The following is a 6406-nucleotide window of genomic DNA, read 5'->3' as shown; positions in this document are numbered from 1 at the left end:
GGCCCCCGTCCCGCCTAACCCTAGAGCGGTTGACCATGAGATCTAGCCCTTTGACTTTCCACGGAAGGGCTTTGACCAGTGGACCTCTCCACCCGGTTGTGTCTGGGCAGCACAGAGGGACACCTGGGAGCAACATCCGGGCCAAACCCACAGCTACATCTCCTCCGTGTAGACCCGACGCGTCCATTTCCCTCCTCCAGGTGCCAGCGGCGGCGCCGTCCGTGAGGGGGGCCACACCCCGGAGACGCGTGCCGGGCGTTCGCAACCACCACAACACTCTCAGACTTGTGAGAAGCCGCGTACGCAAGATTGGCGGCATGCTAGCCCACGGAGGCCACCGGCCACAGTCGTAGACATGCGAAGGGCAATCCGCGTAGAGGGAAGTGTTCGGATACTTCTCCATCACCAAAATTTATGAAAAATCACCATCGCTCCTATAGCACATGTGCCCACATCGTGTAAAAAACTCATGATTTTATCGCGATCCGAGTATTTAATAATACTAGTCGCCAACCCATGCATTCGCACGGGCTTGTTATTTACACTCAGTGCTATATGTGAGTTTCCATCTTGAGTACACACATTTACGATGGAAAAGAAGAAGTTAATTAGAAACTCAAAGTTGAAGTAATGCTAAAACGGAACTACTTCATGTACAGAATGCTTGCGCACAGTGGCCACACACACTTCGCCCTGACCTCCAAAAGCTCCCTATGACCCTTTGTACGGAGCATTCAAAGTTCCAATACACTCGCTCAGTGTCAGAAAGAAGAAACAAATATTGCATAATTTATGATATATTATATGCATATAATAAAAATATAAAAAGTAGCTGTAAGATTACAAAAATTAACCGTTCAACATGATCATTTTTTGTAATAGTTTAACACATTCACCGAATATATTGAGACCTCATTTTGCATTTGGGAAATCTAGTACATATGGTGCAGGAAATTAGTTTGTTCGGCCTACAATAATCCATGGAAGCAACATTTATTTAGAAGATAGAAAATTATGGACCAATTATCAAAGATATTAGGGTGATCTTAGAAATTTCAGAAATATATTGAACCATGATCTCATATATAAATAGGGCAGAAATCTGTTAGCATCTATCAAAAAATATTTGCAAACGAAGAACAATACGTTTTCTTTGTGTAATTGCAGAAGTTCTAAACTTGAACATTATGCCAACCTTGTCAAAAAAATAAAAAGGCTCATGTGGTCTTTCCAACCAATATCAATTTGTATACAAAAAAATAATTTCAATTAATTCTTGAATTGATGCATAATAAAGAATGTACATATACACCAAAGGAATGTCATTTAATACTTACAAATAATAATTTCAAGTAGCGCCATCTATATAGATAAACAACCTATTTTCCGTCCATTAAGTAATTGTCCTCACCTGAAAATAAAAAAGAAATAAGAGTTGCCGTGAATAATGAACTGTTGCGCCAATTTCAGCCAAGTATGGCCCTACTTCAAAGATGACCGAAATTACAAATTAATGACTTCCCAACTATGCTTTTGATGACTTGATAAAATTTGATGTCATTAAATGTGTCATGCATATGAAACCTCTAAGTTAAATTTGACATGCGTAAAGTAGAGAGCAACCAAAGTGTACGTACAAAGGATTTCTTCATAATCATCTCATCACGGTAAAAGAAAGACATTAGTTATCGAATGTGATTTTAGAATTAATTAGGGCATACCCTCATCCCTTCCTTTTCTTTCTAAGGTATTAGATCATATAACATGATTCTTTCGATTATATGAGATTGGAAATAGATGCATGTAAGGCCATATATTCTGCTTAAATAAAGAAATAGAGACTGAAACTTATCTACTCACGATGTGTGTGTTGTAAAGTCTGCACATGTATGTATAACATGGATATCTTCTACAACAACATATGGTTTAGCATCATGGAATCAGTTAGTACATATAAATCTCTTGGAAATTTCTTGGTGTTACTAATCAGATACATGTACATAGAAGATGTTACTAAGCAAGTCCCAACATTATACAACAGAATATGCAGACTGTAAAAAAAATGAACTCATGCCATTGCTTTATTATTTATGGTACATCAATCTAGCAAAGGAGCGACATTAAAATAACGTTGTAGAAAAAATATATGAAGAAGAAACTACCAAGATGTTAACTTCTGCATCATTTTTCGATCTTCCTTGTTGCTTGGAATAAGTGCTGCTATGGTGCCTCCTAATTGAGATTCTGAATGCATAATCAGAAGAAATTCCATCTGAACAGAGCATAATTTATTCTTCCAAGATGCACATATCTCTATTGGATCATTACATGAGCATAAAACTGAAAGAACAGATCAAAGTTAACTGAAAAAAAATATTTTGCTTGTGAGAAATGCAGAGAAGTAGATATAGAAAACCTAGTAATGCTCCAAAATGACATATCCACTTTCCAACAAAATAAGAAGAGATGCTTAATTTCATAAAAGCAGGTTGAAATATGGTTTTAAACAACATGAAAAGCGTTAAGAGGAATATATAGTAAATATTCCACAGAAGTATTCAGTACACCATACCACACACTGCATTGATTCGCTGGTCAGAATTAAAACACCACTTTGGATCTCTGCATGAGAAGAGAAAACAGGTCTGACAGGCAGCCGATACAGACAGTTTATTTACTAAATTGAACAAACCTGATCGTGTATCTTATTTGCTACCGACTTAGGACATAAGATATCGCGGAACACCATAATTAAACCAACAACTCCGCCAAATTACTTTGTCGATCGATTTCTCAAACGAATACTCCACTGATGGACTGCAAGATATAATATCTTCACGTCATGGTTCTGCATGTATTTGCTAGATATTTTTCCTTCCAGGAGCTATGCAAGAGCATGTCCTTGATCTGCGCCTGTAACAACACTGGGGTTATACAACCGGGAGAAAGATCATAGACCGTGGACGTGAGGGATTTCTGTAAAGGAAAAATACTTGATTAATCCGCCTAATACGACTCATGTTTATGGTTTTCCTAATTAAAGAGATAATTTGCATACTGGCAGCCCAGTGCCATAAGCTTTGATTATGCTCTTAAAATAGCAGCCTGTCCTTATTTGGTTTGAGTCTTTTGAACATCAAGATGATGGAAAATCGGGATAGGGGCTGACGGCCTGCAGCTTTGACGACCTGTATTTCAATTCAGTAATCTGCGTAGATAAGAAAAATATTTACCATGGGAGATTGAGATTACATGGAATTAAATATTACCATGTTAGAGAAGGAAAGCAACAGAAACTTACGATGTCAATTTTTTATAGTCAGATTTTCTATTGTAACGCAATCTAAATCCTTTTTTCTGAGGCATCATGGTTGTGTCTCATCAGATCTATGTGCATGCTATTCTACAATTGGAGCCATTATAACTCGTCTTTGTGACTTAAAATTCAAATCTGAACCACCAATATCAAGAAAGAGAAAAGTCTAAATATATAGAGATATTCAAATTTACCTGCTATATAGAGAAATCTTGGAAACAACTATCTGTTGACCCTGGGATGAAACGATGGACATTGTTTTGGACAGAGAAAACTGCACATAAAGAGAACCTATCCGAGGTGAAAACTTGGAAAGATTGTATTGATGCAACACTAATAGATTGAGATGAGTCGTCGATTAGGGGAAAACCACTGTTGGAACATTGGTTGGAATTAAGCCATCAAGAGAGAGATGTTTGATCGAGGAGCAGGAAGCCGGTTGTGTTTGATTGCGGCGGCAGCAAAGCAAGACGGATTATGGAAGTAGACAGATGAAGGCGAGCGGACGGGGCAGCGAGTTGAGTCGATCATAACTTATGATTCAAATCTGAACTATTGAAAAAATAGTAAAAAATCAAAAATAAAATACGGATCTATAGAAATTTCTGCGGCAATGGAGTTGGATTGAAGCCATTAATGAGAGAGCAGAGAACCATGTTGCTATCTTTTCCAATTAAAGAGAGATCAAGGGAGGAGAGGGGAGCCAATGCATAGAATCGGGACTGGCGAGGGATATAATGTAGAAAGAAGACAGAGGATGTCGTGCTAACCTGCAACATGGTTGAGGGCGATAAGAGGGCCGAATAGAGAGAGGGAGATGGCTGGGGAAGGGAGCAGAAGAAGGAGGTCATTGATACACGATGGAGAGATGACCTGCATGTGAAAGGGGATGCCTGAGCGAGAGGCCATGCATACATGAGAGGAGAGGATCTTGAGGCATTTTGGCGATGGAGAGGAATAAGAGACGTGAGAGATTGGGAGAGGAAGGAGAAACGTGAGAGATTGGGAGAAGATGTGTGTACGTGAGATATATGCGGATAGGAGGCATGCCCGAGAGGCTGACAGGAGGCTTGCACGTGGGATTATCTAATGGCTGGAGATGATCTGATGCTTAACACAATTAATTTCACCGTTGATTTTCTCTGGTTTTGATTAGATTAACCTAAAAAAGTTGGAAGATCTTTACCGTAATAATTGGGTCCCACAATATGAATGGTTCGTAATCACCGATTGACGTGGGAAAAAACTTAGAAGATCTACACCGTAATAATTCGGTCCCACAAGATGAACGGCTCTTAATTACTGATTAACGTGGTAATTTCTTGGAAGTCTCTAATTAGTATAGGTAGGTGTAGGTATAGATATAGAGGTATATATAGATAGATTCACGCTGCACCGTTACCGCAGAATGTCTACTACTGTGTCATCGTCGTCCGTGAAGGGGGCCACACCCCGGAGACGCGTGCCGCCTCTTCGGAGATGCCACAACACCACCCCGCATGTATGAGGGGCCGGTGCGATGCTCCGGTGGCACTGCTACCCTCCCGGGGCCCTTGTCCTGCCTAACCCTGGAGCGGTTGACCACGAGATCTAGCCCTTTGACTTTCCACGGAAGGGCTTTGACCAGTGGACCTCTCCACCCGGTTGTGTCAGGTCAGCACAGAGGGACACCTGGGAGCAACACCCGGGCCAAACCCACAGCTACATCCCCTCCGTGTAGACCCGACGCGTCCGTTTCCCCCCTGTAGGTGCCGGCGGCGGCGCCGTCCATGAGGGTGCCCCGCCCCGGAGACGCATGTCGGGCGTTTGCAACTGCCACAACACTCTCAGACTTGTGAGAAGCCGCGTACGCAAGATTGGCGGCATGCTAGCCCACGGAGGCCACCGGCCACAGTCATAGACATGCGAAGGGCAATCCGCGTAGAGGGAAGTGTTCGGATACTTCTCCATCACCAAAATTTATGAAAAATCACCATCGCTCCTATAGCACATGTACCCACGTCGTGTAAAAAACTCATGATTTTATCGTGATCCGAGTATTTAATAATATTAACGCCGCACCGTTACCGCAGAATGTCTACTACTGTGTCATCGCCGTCCGTGAGGGGGGCCAGACCCCGAAGACGTGTGTCGCCTATTCGGACATGCCACAACACCACACCGCATGTATGAGGGGTCGGTGCGACGCTCCGGTGGCATTTCTACCCCCCCCCCCCGGGGGGGGGGGCGTCCCGCCTAACCCTGGAGCGGTTGACCACGAGATCTAGCCCTTTGACTTTCCACGGAAGGGCTTTGACCAGTGGACTTCTCTACCCGGTTGTGTCCGGTCAGCACAGAGGGACACCTGGGAGCAACATCCGGGCCAAACCCACAGCTACATCCCCTCCATGTAGACCCAACGCGCCCATTTCCCCCCTCCAGGTGTCGGCGGCGGCGCCATCCGTGAGGGAGGCCACGCCCCGGAGACGCGTGCCTGGAGTTTGTAACCGCCAGAACACTCTTAGACTTGTGAGAAGCCGCGTGTGCAAGATTGGCGGCATGCTAGCCCATGGAGGCCACCGGCCACAGTCGTAGACATGCGAAGGGCAATCCGCATAGAGGGAAGTGTTCGAATACTTCTCCATCACCAATTTTTTTGAAAAAATACCATCGCTTCTATAGCACATGGCCCACGTCGTGTAAAAAACTCATGATTTTATCGCGATTCGAGAATTTAATAATATTCACGCCGCACGGTTACCGCAGAACGTCTACTACTGTGTCATCGTTGTCCGTGAGGGGGGGGCACACCCCGGAGATGCGTGTCGCCTCTTCGGACATGCCACAACACCACCCCGCATGTATGAGGGGCCGGTGCGACGCTCCGGTGGCATTGCTACCCCCTGGGGCCCCCGTCCCGCCTAACCCTGGAGCGGTTGACCACGAGATCTAGCCCTTTGACTTTTCACGGAAGGGCTTTGACTAGTGGACCTCTCCACCCGGTTATGTCAGGTCAGCACAGAGGGACACCTGGGAGCAACATTCAGGCCAAACCCACAGCTACATCCCCTCCGTGTAGACCCGACGCGTCCGTTTCCCCCTTCTAGGTGC

General features: G+C 44.1%; 1 long non-coding RNA gene across 1 annotated transcript; it reads right to left on the bottom strand.

Annotated features, from left to right (window-relative positions):
- Nucleotides 1–687: 687 nt before the first annotated feature.
- LOC123059309 (uncharacterized) lies at nt 688–4282 on the bottom strand. Its single transcript, XR_006427414.1, has 3 exons — nt 3511–4282; nt 2163–3208; nt 688–1411 (listed from the first exon to the last, which is right to left on the bottom strand). It is a non-coding gene; the product is annotated as an uncharacterized lncRNA (long non-coding RNA).
- Between the last annotated feature and the right edge of the window lie 2124 nt (nt 4283–6406).

This window comes from Triticum aestivum, chromosome 3A, assembly GCF_018294505.1.
Source record: "Triticum aestivum cultivar Chinese Spring chromosome 3A, IWGSC CS RefSeq v2.1, whole genome shotgun sequence".
NCBI classification, from domain to species: Eukaryota; Viridiplantae; Streptophyta; class Magnoliopsida; order Poales; family Poaceae; genus Triticum; species Triticum aestivum.
Note: the sequence above shows the minus strand (reverse complement) of the source record. Positions and strands in the feature narration are given on the sequence as shown.